The 23,282-nt window shown below is 36.0% G+C and overlaps 1 protein-coding gene across 1 annotated transcript in view; it reads left to right on the forward strand.

Annotated features, from left to right (window-relative positions):
• The first annotated feature begins 480 nt into the window (after window positions 1-480).
• The window catches only part of pde4ba (phosphodiesterase 4B, cAMP-specific a), a 138,241-nt gene continuing 115,439 nt past the window's right edge, over window positions 481-23,282 (forward strand). Inside the window, exon 1 of the mRNA XM_052558280.1 lies at window positions 481-872. The gene's annotated coding sequence lies outside the window, so the exon portion shown is untranslated. The remainder of the gene's footprint in view (window positions 873-23,282) is intronic.

Genomic DNA, 23,282 nt, shown 5'->3' on the forward strand with positions numbered 1-23,282 from the left:
AAAGTCTGAACCGTCTTCAAGACAAATATTTCAACGATGGGGAGTTGTCACATAATATAATATAATATAATATAATATAATATAATATAATATAATATAATATAATATAATATAATATAATTTTTGGTTTTATACCTTTTGTGTCTTATAATTGTTATATCAAATGTGTGTTGAATGAACTGTATCTCTTTTCCTGAGCAATAATGGTGGAAATATTCAAGAAACAGCCAATGCTTAAATACATCCACCTGTAATATAACTGACTTTCAGAAACCATCCACCCTAAAAAAACAAAAGTGACAACTTGCCCCAATTTCCAGGCTATATGATTCATGCAGGAATCGACAAATATTCTGTTTGAACCAATGCCTGGAGACATAAAATAAATGCAGTAAATTGAGCATTCATCCTCCCATCCAGTGACTTACTCACACGCATCCCACGTCTCAGTGTTTATAAGCGCTCTTGTATCGGAGATCCTCCTCTGCTTTGACAGTCACAGTGAACGCTCAGCATTAGAAACGAAAGCGCGAGTCTGCTGCGCGTGAGAACCGCCTGCATCTTGCCAAAGCGCCGTCGAAACCGAATCCCAGCATCTTTTTTAATGTAGTTGGAGAGCTCGTTTCTGCACGGACTCCGTGTACCAGTTCAGACTGACTGAGAGCTGCGGTGTTGAAGGACAGAAGCGGGTCCTAGCGGGACAGAAGATGCTGCAGCTGCTGCTTCTTCAATGACGGCTCTGGATCACCTCATGGTTTATACACCAAAAAACACAACGGCACAACACTCGTGTTCTAGATCACGAGTTTAAAACGGGATCCTTTTGTGGCTCTTTGGTCTCCCACGTGCAAGAAAGTGGATCCGTATTTGAGGTGAGAATTCTCAGATGCTTGTTCCTGCTTTTGTTCTAACACGATTGCCTTTATTTTTGATAATAGAGTGTTCTGTTTTGATACGAGAGTGTGTGTTTGCATCTCCGGATTCTCAGTTGGGATGCTGAGGGGCTCCTAATCAGGATTGTCTGATTAAGTTGCTTTAGATCTGACACTAACGCGCGCATAATAGCGGGTTTTATTTACAACAAACACCGTATATTAAGAAAAAGTACCAGGAACGAGATTTAAGTTCTGTTTTTTTACAATTCTGTCTCCGTTTACAGAAGCGTTGGTCTTTGTAAGCGAGTGTTCGTTTGGAATCAAAAGAGTTAATTCATAATGGAAAAGCAGGGATGACACGGGGATTTCATGTAGCCTAAAGAATACCAGTTGACAGCCGTTGTAAATGGAACAGTTTTAAATCAATTTATATGTAAAATCAGTGTTTTTTTTTTTCTTTTTCTTTTTTTTGCCAGCCGCCAGTAGGCTAATGTGTTTTTCGAAAGTCGGGCTTCGGTGTTTTGGCTTTTAACGATCACTCGGAGCGGGTTTCCTTCGCGGGACATGGAAAACCCGGGGTGGAGCTCGAACCGGATGGTTACAGAGAAGGGAGGGAAAATCTCTGTAGACTGAAATAGATACTGGCTTTAAAAAAATTTTGGTGGTTTGTTGATACAAAAGGGCCAAATTCTTAATTGTGCATTCTTATGCAATATTGTGTTTTCATACTAGGCTACACCATCGAAGTTCAATTACAATATTCAAAAACACAAGTTCAAGTTTAGAGAATGCGTGAACGTAAACTACCCTAATGTGTTCTTGATTTTAAGGATGTAATGAATGCAGACTTGAGAGAATCAAAACATTAGAAATACCAGAACTCAGTGCGGGCAGATGACACAGAAGCCTGTAAACTTTAAACTTCTAGCTTTAAACTTCTCAATCCATGTTCATAAATATGTGGTGGGTTGTAAAAGTAAACATTTGTCAATTTGTTTTGTCGGCCTAATTTTAATAAAGTGATAAAGATTTTGAGAAATGCAGTTTTTATTTGCATTTTAAGAAGAATCAACATTTAAAAAGCATACTGTACATGTACACAGGCCTACTCATTTACGTGAATACATTCAGTAAAATAAAAAGTTCACATGGTCAGTCTGACAAAAATGTGTTATGTGTCCTTGTGTTCGTCTGAATTATTTCAAGGTAGCCTTCTAAGACCGATCTCCAGAAGAATGCAAGTTTGTTTTATTCAGATATGCATATTGCCTAGATGCACACCAAATAACTGACCAATTTTTGTCTGAAATGTATGTTAATCAATATAGATATATATTATTATTCACCAGTTAATTAATATACTTTTAAATTATTGAACTGTTGCATAAAAACAATTTCAAACATTTCAACACCTTCGGTGTAATTATACTTTATTATGATGAAATTATTACCAAGTAAAGTGAAAGGACACACTGTAGCTGAATGGACATTTGCTTTAGTAAATGGATTTGAATTGAAAACAACCATTAAAACATTATATGGTTGAACAGGTAAATGACTGTTATGGGAGAATCAAATTTTTCATACAAATTGCTCTAATTGTAGTGTATTGCCTTAGGAATCTTTCTGATACATCAGAAATATTTATCTGTCAAATGTAGCTTTAAATCTGTTCCGTGCACTCAATATTCAGTTGTTTGTTTTTCAGTTTGACTTAATGATCCAAGCAAAATGCTTGTTTAAAGTGCAATTATCCTTGCAAGGAAATGACGATGATGATAGTAGAAAGAAGTAAGCATTTGTTAAAGCCTGTTTTGCTTGCTTTAAGTCTTCATTGCTCGGCCAACAACAGCAGACTGAAGTGCTGTTAGCTGGCAAGGCAGTGAGCCCTGGGAAATACTACCATCCATATCCACATAACAACATTATATTTCCATCTTTGTTTTCTCTGTAGTAAATTGGTGTGTGTGTGTGTGTTTTAATATGACCACATTAGACTGTTTGTGTCTTGAATAATTTTAGCTTCCCCCTTCTGTCCTGTCACATTTATTTCACACATTATCTGCACTATGTATTGTTTTCAATATACTGTATATCACTTTCCGACACAACTAATAAGAAAATCTGTTTTGCTGACCTATAAAATATTTACATATCTTCTGCCTAAACATTATTAAAAAAAGCCATTCGGTTCAGCAGTATTAAGATAATTTCTCAAATAGAATTGTAGAAATGGCAAACACATTTGATACATTCTTATCATGGCATCTCTATGGTGTTCCACAAGGAGTTGTTATGGGTTCAATTTTGTTCTCATTGTAGTTTTTTAACCAGCTAATTTATAAAATTTAAGTTCCTTCAGTAGTTATTCTAGATGAAATAATTCCAATTTCCTTGTAATTATTATCACTCTTCACATAAGAGCCCAGATTCTCCTTAATAATATTACACATATAATTTCTAGGCCCTAATCATCGCAATCTTAGTAAATTACATTTTGAACATATTCAATATATATATATATATATATATATATATATATATATATATATATATATATATATATATATATATATATATATATATATATATATATATATATATATATATATATGTATATATTAGGGGTGTAACGATACGCGTATTCGTATTGAACCGTTCGGTACGACGCTTTCGGTTCGGTACGCGGTACGCATTATGTATACCGAACGGTTCGTTGGAGTAATTAATTATATTTGAAAAAAAAAAAAAGAGAGAGAGAGAGAGAAATATAATGATATGCGTTCAACAAGGTAGCCCAATAACCCAAACAACGTAACAGGCAACGCCCCTGACACTCCCGAAGAAGAAAAAAACACCATCTTATATGTTTATGTTAGGCTACTCAGCAGGCGCTCGCTCACTCAGTACGCGCTGAAGGCTCGTTGCAAAATAGCCAATGCGTTTAACAGACTAGAAATGAGAAGATCCTCCAATAACCAACAGGTCTGGTGTTTGGGTGCACTTTGGATTCCCTTTAAGCTATAATGGTGATGGCAAGAGAGTGGTGGATAAAAAAAACAACGGTATGTCGCATCTGCAACATGACAGGGTACACCAGCGGGAATAAAAAAAAAAAAAAAAAAAACACCAGCGGGAATATCTGGGATATATGCGTCAGTACTATCTGGGAAAAGAAGAAAAAAGGAGAAACATGCACGCAGCAAACTATCCCTGCAGCATTTAGAAACTATAGCTTACAGGGAATCCAACCCAAACACCAGACCTGTTGGTTATTTTAGGATCTTATATTTCTGGTCTGTTAAAGGCATTCGACATTTTGCAACGAGCCTTCAGCGCGTGCTGAGTGAGCGAGCGCCTTAGGGGCCGTTCACATATCGTGCCTAAAAACGCATGGAAAACGCTAAGCGCGTCTTTCTCCTCCTTTCCAAAGCGCTTGGGCAGAAGCGCTCATGAGGCGTCTGTCTTTGCTAAGCAACAATGACGTGCTCTCTCCATGAGACGCGGAAATTTCAGCGAAGGATAAATGGATTTGCAGCTCTAAAAATCGCTTGCAGTAGCTCTGCTACTAAATTTATTTCAAAATTGCAATCCATATACAACTATGATCAGCTGATCCTTCATCTTGGCTGAGCTCTCAACGTTGTTACGGGAAAGGATGAAGCTGATTGGTTAGTTCTTGTCACATGACCCGCGGTGCGCTTGCGGCATTCTGAAAAGTTGAGATGTTTTTACATTTTGCTGTATCTAAAACGTATCGAACCGAACCGAACCGAACCGTGACATCAGTGTATCGTATCGAACCGAACCGTGAATTTTGTGAACCGTTACACCCCTAATATATATATATATATATATATATATTTTTTTTTTAATGTCTCTAAAATATGCACATGGCTCTAAAGATTTTGAAAAGGTTACTACTACGTTATATTATGATGGAATAGACCACTGATGCAAAAATTAAAGAGCTTACAAAAGTCCTAAAGAATGAGTGTATATGAGAGAGATTATATGTGATTTAGTTTGCCCTCATAATGCTACTTGGCTTTTCTCCTATATTCTGAGGCTTTCCTCATCATTCCTTGCCCTGTTGAGACAATCATGTTTGCTTCCATCATCTCATGGACAATCAATCAGACCTTACTTGAACAGATGGACCCTCAGTGACACAGGATAAAGGGTTTGCCTGATGAATTTCATACCCGAATAACACATTCACTGCTTGGCTTGCAGGAATGTGTGTGTTTTTATGTGTGAGTGTGGGGGGTTGCCATCCTACTCAACTGAATGTGTGTTGTGAACATGTGTGATCTATCTATGTTATGAGGTCTGTGTATTTGTAACAGGCTTGGTGAATTTGAACGTGTTGCTTTCCTAAGCAGATACCCAAGGGCTTTTCTTGTAGTTTGTACTGTGTGCAAGGATTTCTCATGTATAATTGTTGGTACAGAACCTTCACCGTACCTCATGTTTTAGACCTCAGCACATGCCAGTTGTCATCAATCTCCCTGATTGTTTGTTTACTTTGACTTATGAAAACCATAAATTTCATTACTTTGGTCCATTGTTGGAAAAATTATCTAGAATACTGAATAAACCTCCATATTCTTGAATATGAACATGAATTCATTTCTTTTTTTTTTCTTTCCTTGGCAGGGAATGAAGAAGGACACAAACAATTTGACAGTTTAATGCCTCAGAGTCTTTATTTGTAAAAAAATAAATAAAACACAAATATAAAGGCAGAAAGTCTCTTGAGAGTGGCTGTAAAGGCTCACACAGAATGACCACAGTTTGCATGACAGAATGGTTGTGCTGTAGGTCCAGAGGAGCAGGGCCAGGTGGCTGTTGGTTAAGTGGATTCCCAGTTATGTTGTGCTGTTTTGGACCTCAAGGACAAGCTCTTCCTGCACTGAATTGACATGATATCCACATGATATACACCAACAGGCTGATCAGCCATATAGGCTCAATATGATTATTTATGTGTAGGTTCAGGGTCTTGTCAAGTCAGGACACCTTCTGCCACTGGGCCAGAACTGGTGCAGAGATTGAGATGGAGGGGTTTTGGCAGTAGTGACAAGGTGCAATAAGCAGCAGGTGTTTCTCATTACTCTCTGCCAGCAGCACTCACGCACCTCCTCATTGCCACCGACTCCTATTGTGAGCTTCGCCATGGGCTGATGAGAGGAGGGTCAGGATGACATTAATTATTGGGTTCGGTTCTCTGTCTGTTTGCATATGTATGAAGATGGAGATAAAGGGCGTCCTCAAATTTCCCAGAGACGAAACTTGGAATCACCAGCTTTTTCCTAGCTTTGTATTCATGCTTAAAATGGGAAAGTGATATTAGTGATGCATCTAATATAAATTGCTGTAACCTCTGGCAGTTTAAAATATTGAAAGTATGATTAAATTTAATTATGCAATTTAAATTAATTCATTAGTCTCCTTCCACTTATAGCATCTCTAGTGTAACTTTTTTTTTTTTTTTTTTTTTTTTTTTTTTTTGTGTGAAATAAATTAATTACATTTAGGGGACCTGTAAAATGAATGGTTTGTGATTTTAGGAACCTAAAAGGCCATATGAATTAATTAATTAATCACTTGTATTTGCAAGATTTGATGAATTATAAAAAAGCTAATTGTTAGTCTCATCTTGAAGATATGCAGATATTTTTTATATTAAAACTCAAAATCAAACAGAACCCATAATAATTACTTACTGTCTACATTCATTTTCTGATATAGTCCACACTTGAGCCACTTCTGACAACAGAAGAAATGTAAGGGTAAGGAACATTTGCTTTGACACGTCTGGTTTAAACGGCATAATTAATATGCCCCATGAACAAATAATTTCATAAAATTCAAAGTCATATCAGAGGATTATATGTTTAGATCTGGCAGCAGTTACATCGCTTGCAAATCATAAGTAAAGGATTTCATAGTGTTTTTATGTCAGTGACAGTTTTGCAATAGCATTCCTATGCATTTATGTTAACCATTCAAAACAGTGGCTGTTTACTGACAGGTCTTAAAATTGATATTTTCAGACTTTGTGAATATATTCCCATATAAACTTCATTATCATTTAAAGCGAACCTCAAGGGACATATTAAAGTAATAAAAGAAATCTATAAAACCCTTTTAATGAGGCAATTATGCTCTGCTGTTTCTGAAAACACTCACAGATGAGGCCTCAATATCACCATAGGCTTATCAGATATGCAATTTTTTTTGTTTTCATGTTCTTAATAGTCTTCTTTTTCTTTTCTTTTTTTCCTTGACCATGATGTCAAAAGTTATGAAACATTCTGTTATTGCTGCAGTACAGGTTTTACATTTGACCCCAACTGTACTGAATATAAAATGTATTTGTTCTATTGAAGATTTTCAGAATATATCCATGTTCATCGTCTTGATCTGCTAAACTGATCCATAGAAGAAATTGAAAGGATAAACAATGATAAACATATTACAAAATTAATGTTTCTATCAAAGATTTCTCATTCAGACATATTTAGATTGCAAATGAAATCAAGTAAAACAGCCTGGGAGGAAAAGCACATGAACTGCTGATGTTGTGCAAAGTTGCATGGTTGTTGCTTTTAGAGCAAGTGTTGTGTCTTTTGCACAAAACCTTGGGAACACAGCGCGTATTAGCCAGGAGAGGTTTGTCAGCACTGGCCCTGGTCCACACTGTCTGTGGTTTTATGAAACACAGTTCAATAAATCTATAATAGTAACAAAGGCTGAGTTTTATTCACTTTGATGAGATAAGTAGATGCATTTTGTCAACTGCGAATTTGCCTATGTTTGAGTGGCATTTTCATTTGTCTACTCTAGACAGAATGATTGGATCATTCTTCACGTCAAGATTAATCTATTTTATTTGCCTACTGGAGGTCTTATGCAATCCTATCTTTTGGGCAATATGCAGCTCATTTAATATTTAGTTTTGGCAGGTAATGTTATAAATGCAGAAATTTATAGCTCAGTAGTGATTGGAGATGATTGCAAATGGAATTGTAGGATCTAGTGTATTTTTTTATGGTCAATGTGAATGTGTTTAGTGTGTTTGCATGTATTAGCAAGTTAGTCAGGGTGGTTGGCTTTCAAATAGAGATAACCCAGATAGAGAATGAACGCATGAGGGTTGATCTGTGTCTATGTGCCTCTAGCTGTCACCATTCACAGGATTTTTATTTTTTGTTTCATGTTAATTAACCATCATAAATCACCCAAAGGCCCAAAAATTAAGGGCTAACTCAATAAAAACAATGTACTTCAATGTTAATGATTAAAGTGGCTTTTAATTGAGAGCCACTGAGCACAGTGTTTGTGTTGAATTTACATGACAGTGTATCCGATCAATTGACAGGTTTCTTTTGTAGCAGTGCAGTGCTGGCTTGACCTGATTCACCATGGCATTAACAGTGACAGTGATTTGAAAAGCTGCTGTTGAGATGATTTGTCATGATCTCAGCTCCAGACGCATGGCTGAAGTCAGATTATCTCTTTAGATTTTAATCCATGGAAGTGTTTTAACAAACGAAAAATCTGAATTTTACTGTGGCTTTGTAGCCTCTGAATTAGGACACCCATTATGCAGATTAACAATTCAAATAAATCCTAGGTTCACAGTTAGGCTTAAATCATCTTTGTTAGAAAACGCAGGAGACGCAGAGACTGGATGTGCAGAATTAAGATAAAGCTTAAGAAAATCGAATCCGTGGCCCTAAGAATATTATGAAATCAAAAAGACCAAGGTGGATGTAAAAAAACGTAAAAAATTAACCATCAAATGGCAGATTGGATTCTAAAAGACTAACGCGCATTGGATGTCTGTAGTTAAATCAATGAGGTCTTTAGGAGACTGCATGATGTAAATAGTAAACAATGTATTCCATTAAAGCTTCAGACCCTGCATGTGGACAATTAACTGAATCCAAAATCCATCCACTTAGCTTTTTAATCATAGAGAAAATGGAGGAAGGGCACATAATGTGGTGTGTAGAGGTTGTGTCATGTTTTACTCTGTGGTGAGTTATAGGCTTGTGTGTGTGTGTGTGTGTGTGTGTGTGTATGTGGAAACAGAGGAAACCTGTTTTTCCCACAGGGTGTCTGGAAGGAGCTAATACATCATGATGAGACTGGCCAAGCTGCTCCGTTTGATGCCAGCATGTGTGGCCTTTGTGAATTTGTCTGGTTTCAGCTCTGCTATTATAACCTTTAATAGATTATTGAATAAGAAAATTGCCCTTAGATGGTTTATTGGGGAATTGTGATTATTATGGGAAATTGTGTACATATGTTATAAAAGTACCATTTCTCTCATTAGTACATAGGCTGTGGATGTCCAACAGTAGAAGTGGTAGTACAGAAAACTGTATACTAAATGAATATGTTAAAAGAAACAAACACGAACACCCTACCATTCAAATGCTTAATGGTGATAAGTCTGTTATGCACACCAAGGCTGTAGTTTTTAGATAAAGTATAGTATATATTACTGTTTCATTATATTATTCTATTTTTAGAATTAAAAATAAGTTGATACATTTATATCAATGGTTAAGCATGTTACAAGTAATCAAATTATTTTTCTGATGAATAGAAAGTCCAAAACAACATTATAAATGTCCTGTCATATTTGATAAATTTCATGCACCCTTGGTGAATAAAAGTATGGTAAAAAAATATTACTGACCCCAAGGCTTTATCTAAAATTAGTAAAAAATAGATACATATGTGTGTATATAATACAGTATATATATATGTGTGTGTGTGTGTTTGTGTGTGAATATATATATTGTATGTGACCCTGGACCACAAATCCAGTCTCAGGTCGCTGGGGTATATTTTTAGCAATAACCAAAAAAAAAAACCATTGTATGGATGAAAATTATCGATTTTTCTTTTATGCCAAAATCATTAGAATATTTAGTAAAGATCATGTTCCATTAATATATTTTGTACATATATCAAAATGTAATTTTTGTTTAGTAATATGCATAGTATAAAATGTGGCAACTACGCAGAACAACATAACCCCGAACTAAATACTGTATTTAAAGCCATCCACTGAAAATTTGTAGGAAACACAGTTAGGGGCTTTGTGACTCTATTCCTTTGTGACAGCACATTTGATCTGAACGCTTGCAGAACAAGGATTTGTTACACAGCCTTTCTGATTTATGAATGCACACAGTGCTGTTGGCTGTTGTGTTTTTTCCATTTCATTTAAATTTTCTAGTTGGAGTGTTTGAATGTGTGTCTGAACCGAAAGCATATGTTCCTGTGAGAGTCTGCCCAAAATCTAGCCAATGCAGGTTCTGCTGGGACAGATGTTGAATGCTCCTCTGCCAGCAATTTCACTATATCACAATGTCAAGAGCCAAGAGCTTGGCATGCTGTTCCCGGGTGTACCTAGTGTGTCATTCTGAGGTGTCTATGGAAATCGAGCCTTAGTTGTGATGAATATTTAATGTTGTTGTCAGGCAGTGGCTTTGGGTTTTCATATAGTGGTGTGGATGTTTTTTTTTGTTTTTGTTTTTGGATAGAGAGACAGATCAAGAATAGGGGATCTCTTACATATTGTGTAAAATCTAGATATTTCAATCTATAATAATATAATATAATATAATATAAATTTGACATCAGTTTAATACTTGTACATAACATTTCAGCTTTATAATAGAAAAGTTAAACTTTAGTTTTATAATCATATGGTTGAAGTCAGCTTTTTCAAACAAATTTTTTTTGCAAAAAATAATTGGCAGACCCCTTGCAGTACTGTTGCAGACCCCCTGTTGAAGACGCCTGATATGATGGAACAAGAATTTCTGAGTGTTGTATTAAATTTGTTTGTTTTCATACAGTCAGATATGCCAACTTGCACCATCTGGTGTTCACCAGTACATGAGATGAAACGTCAGTAAGTTTAATAGAAAACAGGATTAGAAAAGCACATGTGATGAAAGGGACAGAAATACTTGGAAAGATTTGAAAGAGTAGGTAGGAGGCAGTAAAATGCATGGATGACAGACAGTTCCACTTGGGAGGATTTTCAGAAAACACCTTGTAATTAGTTGCAAAGTGCAGTTTCGAAGCACCTCGTCCTTTTTCCCAGTCACCGGTGACTTCAAATTGGTGGAGCAGCTGGCTCAAAGGTAATGATCTCAGAATATTTGTTGTGGAACAAGCGCTGCTCCAGGGACCTTCTGTTTGCTGTGTCTCTGCTTTTATGTTTCTCCATACACTTTCTGAGCAAATAACGAGAGAAGGTGACGGATGGAAAAGTAGAGTGGGAGGATAAGAGCGGGAAATTGGGCTGGAAACAATGGAAGCAAGTGGGAGAGATTGCATGAAATGGCCGGACAAAAAGAAAACCGCATGTGTTTTTCACAGAAGTGTAAGAAGACGGTGTTATGACGGAAGTTGGGAGAGAATGAAAAAGAGAATGAAATCGCTGCCAGAAAGGTTTCCATGGTGGCGTTGAGACCCCAGAAATGGTCTCCTCTGGGATATTGTCTGGCTATTTTCTTTCCATTACACACAGTAGCAGCAGAATACCTGTCAGTGGTCTCTAACTACATTCTGTCTTCTTTTTTGTGCCATCTATGGTACATTTAGGGCTGGTCAAGATATTCACTCTAGCAATATATATATATATATATATATATATATATATATACCAAAAGTTTGGACACACCTTTTCATTCAAAGAGTTTTCTTTATTTTCATGACTATGAAAATTGTAGATTCACACTGAAGGCATCAAAACTATGAGTTAACACATGTGGAATTATATATGGAATTATGGAAAAGTGTGAAACAGCTCAAAATATGTCATATTCTACAAAACAATGTCATAATTTTCTTTGAATGAGAAGGTGTGTCCAAACTTTTGGTCTGTACTGTGTATATATATAATTTGTGTTGATTTATTGCTGCTGACAAGCTAAATTTCGTGGACATTATTCTCTTCGCTAACTGACAGCAGACCACAGATAGCGTCAATAGAGCCTGATTTTTGTTTAACGCTGTATCTTCCTTTAAGATTTTTTTTTTTTGCCTAAATTGGAATATGTTTTCATTGTATTTATTTCAGTGTAAATCTGAGAGAAGCCATTCTGTCACACCATATGCTCATAATGATGTTGATTTAAAAAATCTGGACATTTAAATAACCGTGCCCTGTCAACCACCCACAAACACATGCCCACACGAACATGCACATAAATATATGCACACACACAGAAAAGTATTTACAATACATGTTTTTTAAAAAAATATGTAATCTTACAAAGCCGATTCCAAAAAAGTTGTGACACTGTACAAATTGGGAATAAAAACAGAAAGCAATGATGTGGAAGTTTCAAATTTCAATATTTTATTCAGAATACAACATAGATGACAAGTCAATTTTTTAAGCTGAGAAAATGTATAATTTAAGGGAAAAATAAGTTGATTTTAAATTTCATGGCATCAACACAGCCATGTTTACCACTGTGTGCAATCAGAGTGTCATCTCCCATTCCCTTTAAGAGCGAGATGTGCTCACGCCATGGTGGATCGCTATTTACATGGCGGAATTTGTTGGCGGAAAAGCTGAACACTTCTCAAGCGAAGAACCGATCTGCTCGTGCGAGCAGATCATCTACAGGACAAGCAGGAATCCACCAAAGCTCTGTGCAATGAGTCAGTTAATATATATATATGTATGTGTGTGTGTATTGGCACGATTGTTCAATTAATTAGCCAATTTCATTCATCATTATAAGTAGTAATAGGCTGAATTGCAAAAAGGTAGCCTAATTCTAATACATGCAATGACTATCCATCATTACATTTTTATATTTATGTAACCTACACAATAATATTCTTTAACACTGTAATCATTTTGTTTTTAATATGTGGCTCAGTGGTTCATGTAGGTTGTCTACAAACCGGAAGGTTGGTGGTTCGATCCCTGGCTCCACCTGACCAAGTGTCGAGGTGTCCTTGAGCAAGACACCTAACTCCCGACGAGCTGGATGGCACCTTGTATGGCAGACACCGCCGTCGGTGTGTGAATGTGTGTGTGAATGCGAGGCAAAATTGTAAAGCGCTTTGGATGGCCATGTGGTCTGTTGAAAGCGCTATATAAATCCAGTCCATTTACCAAGTCAACGCGCACTGTGGACCTGCCCAGCGGCGCATTTTCTACCAACGCGCTCTTTAAATGACAAAAGCATATTGCGTCATTGACTTCAGACTTTAGACCAGGTTTGAGTTGGTCTATGGCGCAGTCTATTTTCAGCACCTTAAAATAGCAATGCGCCAGCAATGCACCTGAAAACACCCTGACAGTACACCCATGGGCACACAAATTGGTGCAAATGCATTTGCTAATTAAACGACGTGGCGTTGGGCGGGAAAATTAGAACAGCGCTAGACTGAAAATAGCAAACACACTTCCGCTGTGCCTTGCGTTGCATTTCGCCGGTTGTATGATACGGCCCATGATGTTGTAATTGATGCAGTCTGTGTTCTAGCATTGTCATGTTTGAAAATGCAAGGTCTTCCCTGAAAGAGATGATGTCTGGATTGGAGCATATGTTGTTCTAGAAATTGGATATACTTTTTAGCATTGATGGTGCCTTTGCAGATGTGTAAGCTGCCCATGCCACATGCACTAATGCGACCCCTAACCAACAGAGATGCAGGCTTCTGAACTGAGTGCTGATAAAAACTTGGGTTGTCCTTGTCCTCTTTAGTCCAGATGACATGGCGTCACAGTTTTCCAGACAGAACTTGACATTTTGATTTGTCTGAACACAGAACAGTTCTTCACTTTGCCACAGTTCATTTTAAATGAGCCTTGGCCCAGAGAAAACTGGATCATGTTTAGATATGGTTTCTTTTTTTACCTCTGGGAGTGGAAGTGGAAATGATCTCTGGAAGTATTCCTGAGCCCATGTTGTGATTTTCCTTTACAGCAGCTTTCCTGTATGTGATGCAGTGCCGTCTAAGGGCCCGAAGATCATGGGCATCCAGTATGGTTTTCTGGCCTTGACCCTTACACACAGAGATTGTTCCAGATTCTCTGAATCTTTGGATAAAATTATACACTGTAGATAAAAATAACTTTAAACTCTTTGCGGTTTTTCTCTGAGAAACTCCATTCTGATATTGCTCCACTATTTTTCACCACAGCATTGGGGGAATTGGTGATCCTCTGCCCATCTTGACTTCTGAGAGACACTGCCACTCTGAGAGGCTCTTTTTATACCCAGTCATGTTTCCAATTGACCTAATAAGTTGCAAATTGGTCCTCCAGCTGTTCCTTATATGTACATTTAACTTTTCCGGCCTCTTATTGCTACCTGTCCCAACTTTTTTGGAATGTGTAGCTCTCATGAAATCCAAAATGAGCCAATATTTGGCATGACATTTCAAAATGTCTCACTTGCATCAATTGATATGTTATCTATATTCTATTGTGAATAAAATAGAAGTTTGAGATTTGTAAATTATTCCATTCCTTTTTTACTCAGAGTTTGTACAGTGTCCCAACTTTTTGGAATCGGGTTTGTAGTTGTGGATGAGGTGGTGCTGGTCTTTTTGGCAGCAGCCATAATTCTTCTATTCAGCTTGGCAGCGTAGTTCCATCTCAACTCGTGAAAGCTGACTAAAGCTTTGTCCTTCAGCCTTCCCTTCAGCTGCATCCGCTGTACATTTACATGAAAATGCAACTATAGAATGGAAGCAAGATATAGAGAAGGCAAACTCTTTAAATAGAACTTGATGACTTAAAGACTATTGTAATGATAACTCAGGCTATATATTTTTCTTTCTTTTTTAAAAATGTTTTTCAGGCAGCAAGTATTTTCTAGTGTTCAGAATGTTATGAGCAATTTTTGCACAATTATTTTTCAATGTTCATTTGACCTTTCATCTGCCTCAGCTAATATATGCACAAATAGCTTCTAATGACAGATGTAGTACGCAGAGAAACTATGATTCAGAAATGCAATTAAATACAGCCCTAAAGGCATTGCATGCATGACTAGATGTCAATAAACAAGTTGGTGTCATTTTGGGGCAGGGGCTACATCAGCTTTGCACGTACTGTAAGTTTAGCCTCTGGATGTTTAATTTGAGAGTGATCTGGTATATAGATTAATGCCTGGTTTTTAAGTAAGAAATCTGAACTTCAGATTTTTGGCACTTTTCAGTGGGAGGCATATTCATGTTTAAATGTGACCCTGGACCACAAAACTAGTCTTAAGTTGCTGGGGTATGTTTTTAGCAATAGCCAAAAAAAAACATTGTATAGGTCAAAATTATAGAATTATAGATTCAAAACTCATTAGGATATAAAGTAAAGTTCATGTTCCATGAAGATATTTTGTAAATTTCCTACCGTAAATATATCAAAACTTATTTTTTGATTAGTAATCTGCATTGCTAAGTATTCATTTGGACAACTTCAAAGAAGTATATCGTCTGATCCTAATAAACCATGCACGAATGGAAAGATTATTTATTCAGCTTTCATGTGATGTCTAAATCACAATTTCGAACGATTAACACTTAAAACTGGTTTTGTGGTCCAGGGTCACAAATATTTTTAACAGTGCATGCTAATTTCTTCATCATTAACCCTCGGAGACCAAGTTGTGTAGTGAATAAATATTATTTTTAAATAAATAATTTAATATAAAGAAATAAAAACAGCTCACACACATTAAATGTATCACATCAACACTTTTGGCAGGATTATATTTACGATTTCTATTGCCCACACAATGTGGTCACTGCCAAGTGATGGTCAATGGCAGTGGTCACTGTTATGAATCAAATTTATGTTTAAAAATATATGTGTTTGAGTTTTATTTGATTAAAATGCATATTGAAACTAAATAAAATTATTAATTTAGAGACTAAAGACTATACAGAGACGGTGCTCTGGAAAGGCTCTTTATAAAGGTCATAACAACTGCCACTCTAAATATGTTTTTTAGGTTTTATACCATAGGTCAGTGAGGTGTGGAAATGTCCAAAGATCAGGAAACCCTAGAGAGTGTCGGAGGCTCGGTGTGAGTTGAACTCACTGAACTTTCGGCATTTTAGCTCACTGAGAGGACCATTAGAAAGGTCAAAACATCTGCTGTGGGCCTTTGTCTAAACATGCATTTTAAGTGTACTTTACAGTGGGGTCAGGAATATTTCAATGTTATAAACATATACAAATTTAAGCCTCTTAGCTTGCTAGGAAATACTTTTAAGAATAAGAAAGCAATTGTACTTGCATATTTTAGAAAAAATATCAACACAGATTTAAGATTTAAGAATTCAATGTATTTACTCCTCAATTATAACATTTTGGTCTCTAAGGGTTAAATGTCATAAAAGATGTGTGATTGTGCTTACCATTTGCTCACAATGTCTGCCTGTGCCTCACTCGGATATAACTAGATGTTTAGATGAAAATTGAACTCATTCGGTCATCACTTCTGCTAAACTGTTTCTGGATGGCTTTTCATGTCAGTGTTTGCGGTCTAAAACTGACTAGACATTTGAATGGTATTTAAGGTGCATCGCAGAACCTGACCTGATTCATGTTTGACTGCATTCAACAGAACATGTTGCATTCGTGCTTGAATAATTTATGCTATCAACAGTTGAATGCTGTAAGTTGAATAGACTGAAAAGAAGCACATTCACAGTGTTTTCCTTTTCAGTATTCATTATGAATGCCATGCTTCACAGCTTCCAATTAATAGATACACATGGCAAGTCTTTCGTCATTTTAAAGCAAAAAAAAATTAAATAAAAAAGAGTAAAGCAGACACACAAATACAGGAACAGTAAAGTCAGATTTGTGCATAAAACTACAAGATTTCTTAGAAAAAGAATAATAATATAACTTGTTTTTATTTTTTCTCATATCACCTACAATACACAGTTAGAGGCTCAGTTCTGTTGACCCTCCTTCTTGTGCAGGGTTACAGTGAAACAAATAAGTAAAGTGTCAAATATTCAGCCCTTCAACGATATTTAATGTTTAATAATAATGTTATGTTAATAATGTAATAATGTATAATGTAATATTAATATTTAATGTCTTCTCTATTATGAGCCACAAATTGGAGGTTAGTATGTAGAATAATAACAAAGAGGTGAGTAACTGCCTAGCTAACCTGCATACTCAGTGTAGTCTGAGTATGGAGAAAAGGCAGCTGAACAGAATTTTTTTTTTTTTGTGTAATAGAATGAGGGAATTTGGTTAAGGAAGTAAGTATATAACATTAACAAGTCACCGTATGGTATATCAGATCTCAAAAGGAAATAACTAACTGTGCCTTTAAATACTCACATATAATACTACCAAAATATCATGATCCTAACCTTTATCTCCATTCCAAAATCTCCCCTGGCCAGACAGTGATTCATCTTTTCTGAATCGCCTTGAGGTCAAAGATTGCAGTGTACACTATTTCTTAGTTTTTTTTTTTTTTGCTATAAATAGGCCTCATAAACACTAATTATTTTTTGCTGGAGAAATCATAAAATTTCAATAGGAATTTTCACAATAGTGAATTTTGCATGAGGACAGAAGCTATTTAAATGTGTTCAGAAATTTGGTCAGACGGATTTGCTGTGTTGACCAACAGAAAGCAGCTTGGTGTGAAAGTGACTTCTTGAGCAGTATATATATTATACTGCACTGTTGACAATATATATTGGGCATTTTTGTCTCCTAAATTTTCTGAAAATGTGACCAAACACATACATTCATTCAAACTCACAGTTTGCTTTATATTCCAAAAACATTTTGTTTAAATAGAAATACATTTTGTATAAATTAGTGATATTAATGAATAATTTTCTGAATTTTTAAAGGGATAGTTCACCCAAAAATTCTGTCATTAATCTCAGGGCATTCCAAACCTGTAAGACCTTTGTTCACCTTCGGAACACAAATTAAGACATTTTAAATGAAATCCGAGAGCTTTCTGACCCTCCATAAAAAGCTATAGAACTACCTCATTCAAGGCCAACAAAGGTAGTAAGGACATCCTTAAACCGTCCATGTGACATCAGTTGTTCAACTGTAATGTTATGAAGCTATGAGAATACTTTTTGTGCACAAAGGAATCACAAATTATGACTTTATTCAACAACAAAGTATTGTGATACCCTTTTGAATGCACATCAAAAACTGGCATGAGAAGAATTGTTGAATAAAGTTGCTTTTTTTTAGTTTTCTTTGCTCACAAAAAGTATTATCATAGCTTCGTAACATTACCGTTGATCCACAGATGTGACATGGACTACTTTAATGATGTCCTTGTCCTTGTCTTGACCTTGAATGCTGTAGTTCTGTTGCTGTTTATGGAGGGTCAGAAAGCTCCCGGATTTCATCAAAAATATCTTAATTTGTTTTTTAAAAAGATGAACGAAGGTATTACAGGTTTAGAACGACATGAGGGTGAGTAATTAATGCCAGAATTTACATTTTTGTGTCAACTATTTCTTTAATTTAAATTTTTTCTTTTACATTTTGAAGTGTATTAAAACCCCAAATTATGTTGGGTTACAATATACAGTAATACTTTTGATTACTTATGCATTATTATGTCTTAATTAATGTATTTCAAAGATATAAGATTTACTTAAATACAGCATTCTGTATTTTGCTTGCAAAAAATGTAATAAAAAGCTTTTGGGCTCCAAATGGTATAGTTTTTGGCATTTGTTAGAGCCAAACAATATCAGGGTTACCAGCCAAAACTGTGGGGAAAAAGCTCAGAATAAATAGTCCTTTAACAAAAAAATAGTTTTGATTAGCAAGACAGCATGTCTAACTAATCAAAAATTACATTGCCTGAAGTGGTTAACCAATTCTTGGTACTGGTTCCCCAGAGAGCTGTACTCAGAACTCCAGTTTGGAGAAGCGGCAGAAGGGAAGAGGTGTTTGTATTCACCCATGTCCCATCTGAGAGCACAATGCCAGTGTGACTGGTGTCTAGTGGCGAGATTATGTCAGCTGGGAATCCATTGCATGCAACACATTAGATTGAACAAACAGGAATTTTTCCATGGTACCTTCATATACATTGATTCCTGTGTTGTTCTGACGTCCAGGAACTTGTTTCTGCTCCACAGAGAAGACAAAAAAAAAAAAAAAAAGACACAGATCTATCATCACTAGCCCCGCTGGATGCAATAATTCTCTTATTATCTTTTTAACAGATCAGATGATGACACCTTAAAAATTTGATAAGCTTTAGATACGCTCTGGAACTGCTGAGTCCTGGAGCTCTTGTTTGTGTGTTTAACAAGCTCCTGTGCAGTTTCACTGTTTTTGCTGGTGCTGTGTAATTGATGTCTGCACCTCCTCCTGTGTTCAGGTATTGAGGTCATAGACTACTGAGTGACAAAAAGTTCTGCCTTTCCAATCCCTGTCACTTGTTTTTTTTTTTTTTTTAAGTCTACTTTTTTAATGATTTGTTTTGCTCATACAACAGTGCAGCATCTGTTCCTTGCTGCTGCCTTTTTTTTTTTTTTTTGCTCTTTGATTTGGTGTTGGTACACCGCTCACACTGTGTGATGTAAAAGCATTCGCCACAAGTATAATTTGCAGACCTTTGAGGGATGTTATCTGGGCTCATTTAAATGGCTGACCATCAACCACACTTTAAAATCTAAGCAAGCTGCAAAGCAAAGTAGCACCTTTGACTGAAAGAGCCTTTGTAATCGGGAAGTTAAGGGACCCGGTTATCTGGATAAATTGGTTAGAGGAATGTAATGGCATTGTAAACAACTTGATAAAATAATGAGTTATTTTCACTTTCAGCAGATAATGTCAGGTTTGAGCTGTGTGATGTAGTTTTCCAAATAAATATTCTCATTTAGAAGTCAGCCATAAGTAGAAAATAACAGTACTGCGCAGTTGTTTTTTGCTGCGAATGAAAAAAAAAATAGCCCAAATCATGTCATCATTATTATTTATATACTAGGCTATAATAGTTTTGTATTCATATTTTTGAAAGCATTTTTCTTTGTATTTTTAGTTGATATTCAGTTTTTATTTTCAGTTTTCATTTGTAATAAAATGTTATGTGCTTTTGTTATTTTTCTTTTTTTAAATATTATTTTATTTCAGTTTTAGGGCCATTTACAGTTTGCGCTAAACCATCTTTTGGATTGAACACATATTTTTGTGTCTGACCATACTGAATATGCATTTGTACGAGTTTCTGTTTTGCTGAATTGCTTTCTAATGCTAAATTGCGCTGTTTAGTAAATCCAGCCCTTAGTTTTTATTTACTGTATTTCCATTTAATAATTTATCATTTTATATATTTTTTTAAATAGAATATTTATAGTTTATTCTATTTCATCCTTGTGTCAGTTAAGAAAAAATATTTTAAGTTTTTGTTTAAGTTGACGAATAGTTTTTAATGGGGGGGGGGGGGGGGGGATGCTATTTCATGCATACTGAGTTTTTTTACACTGTTAAAGAGTTGGATTCCCATGCTAAACATGGACAAAGTTTCAAAAATTCCGGTTTGTCACAAGTTTCGGAAAGTTTTTTTTCGAGTATGGCTCTGTGTGACGTTAGATGGAGCGGAATTTCCTTATATGGGTCCTGAGGCACTTCTGCTGGAAGAGCGCGCGCTCCCGTAGAGCAGAGCACAGACATTCACTGATCAGAGCGAGAGACCGAATTGTCACAAAAAAGGGGTTTTTTGGTTGCCAGGGCAAGACAACCCTGCACAGATTACAAAAAAAAACAAAAAAAAAAACAGCATTAAGGGACCGGTGGATGGAGTTTATTTTTACAGAGCATCAACAGAGTTGTGCAAGTGTTTTTGTTTGTTCCCTGCATTTCGAAGATACTTGTTTTACAAACAAAGCCCAGTTTGACGCCGGATTTGCACATCGTTTATTTCTTAAGGATAATGCAGTCCCAACGAAAAAGGGTCACGATCGTGTGTTGGAACCGCATGCGGTGAGTTAAACTGCTTAAAATATCTCTGTGTTGTTAACTTAGCTATCAGCGCGTAAGCACATCAAGTAAACAACATGCGATGTTGGCATCAAACTGCACTTTCCACATGTACAGCTTAAAAAAAAAATAAAAAAACGACATTAAGTGGAACTTAGTCATTTTCCAAAACCATTAAGCAAATATATACAGTTTCAGTACATACCACATAGAGATGTCCTGCTGTAGTAGTTGCTGATGCTGCTCTTGTTCAATTTCAGCCTCGTGATCTGATTCTGGATCATAAATATACTGCTGAATCTGACTGTTACCCATGGTTTGATTTGGATGATGGTTTTTTCCTCACGGTAATGTCATGTTTTTTTCCTCACGGTAATGTCACAGCTTCCAGACGCTCTCAACGCAAAAGCCTACACGTGCTCGTGATTCTTTAGCTCCGCCCACACGTCACGCCTCCAGCCGCTCGTGTTTTTCCGGAAAAAAAAAAAAAAGGTACACACTATCTTCCTCTTATAAATATAATAAAACTAAAGACTTTTTGGAAATATGAAGGATACAGTACTACTCTATAGGTACTCAAGTTTAACAGGAGATTGAGTGAAAACGAGCATTTCACCCCCCCCCTTTAAGTAATTTGCAGGTTGGTTGTTCTAAGAATCCTGTAAATCTTCCTATAGTTCATCCATGGATTTTGGCTGGAATTTTTCTCACTTACTTAAGGCTCTTCATGTAATTCCAAACTGACTCAATGAGGTTGAAATCGGGGCTCTGTGTGGGTCATACCATCTGTTGCAGATACAAAAAATGAGCAAATTGTGAAGCAAATATCTAATATTCACAAGGTGGGGTTTATTGCCACTTACTTATCTTCTTGGCACTAATATCTAATCAGCCTAATAATACTTTACCAAACTCGTATGATGCCCCTGGCACACAGTTTTGTGTGTGTATCTTGTACCAGTTCAGATGAGCTTTACAAACTGTTACAATCTTTGCTTGTAAGGAAAAGATGTCCTTTCACCACCTGTTTGCTTCTCTCTGGAGGTATTCTGCTCTCTTTACCACCTGTCATGATAATAATTGAGCAGAGTTGTTTCAAATTAACTAGTGTTGCTGTTTCCACTTATTGTAAGCTAATCTGGGCTTATTTATCTCAAAAAGTCACTTTTAATATGGGAATTAACTGCTGACTCTTTCTATATATTTCTGGGTTCCCTCTTAGTTTTCAAGCTCAATAGAAATACTGGTATTTCCTGATACATGCAAGCCCTCTTACACTCTGGATTATTGCTGTACTGGAGAAGGAGAGAAGAAATCCCCTGCTACAGACACAGGTTATTAAGGAAACCTAAATTGCCTCACTGGAGGGGAGAGCAGCCCAGTGACCATGAAGTCATTTTCAATGAGTCTTGATCATTAGGGCAGATTAAACACTAAAAGCCCATTATCCAACCGTAATCATAATCTATTTGGTTTGATGTCCAAATGGGTGTGCGTGACTTTGACTAAGCATTTCCATGGGAATGTTCCCTATGTAAAAAATACACTAAGCAACAATAGAGTTTGAGACTTAACCATGACGTGAATTTCTAATGAAATATTTTTTTTATTTATGAATTATCAGTTTCCTTTACTTAAGTCCAAATGCTTTAACCCTCATCTTGTCTGGGAAATATATTTAGGTTTCCTCGAAGAACTTTCACACAATGATTGGCCAACTGTTGGTGACTCACGAAACTGCAGTTTAGAAACAGCTTCAGCTTGGCAGTCTCCCTAAAACAAATATTTCATGCAAAGAACATCCTGCTGGCATTTTATGGTTTTAATTTTATTGTTGTAACTCTACAAAACTACAAACTTAATGTAGTATAAATGTCAGACTCCCTTCCAAGGCCATTATTGGAGCAATGAAGGAAAGTCTAGTTTACTGCAATGATTTATACATTTATATAAGGAGTTTTGCTAATACATAGCTAAAATAATAATACTGTACCTGATTAAATCTGCCATGAATTAATATTCAAAAAGTGGTGTGTGTGGATTACTCTACCCTAGGGTTCAAAATAGAGGGCAGTGAAGTTTATTCATTTTTTTATTTACTTTTTAAAAAATCGAAAACATATAAATAATAGAGAAATAATAAAACCTGTATTGACATTTTAGTACAGTACACACAAAAAAGCTCAACTTTTTCATTGAATCATATATTGGCAATAAACTTTCGATTTTTTAATATAAATAATAGAATAGATAAGAAAATCGGTATCACTTTACTTAAAGCCTTTGTGTATAATGCACTATAAAGGGCTTTCAATGGGTAAAATGCATTATAATTATTTATAATGTGCGTTGTAATACATACCTTGTCGTAAATAATTATAACTGAATTTAAAATG

The sequence above is a fragment of the Carassius gibelio genome, chromosome B6 (assembly GCF_023724105.1).
Source record: "Carassius gibelio isolate Cgi1373 ecotype wild population from Czech Republic chromosome B6, carGib1.2-hapl.c, whole genome shotgun sequence".
Lineage (NCBI taxonomy): Eukaryota > Metazoa > Chordata > Actinopteri > Cypriniformes > Cyprinidae > Carassius > Carassius gibelio.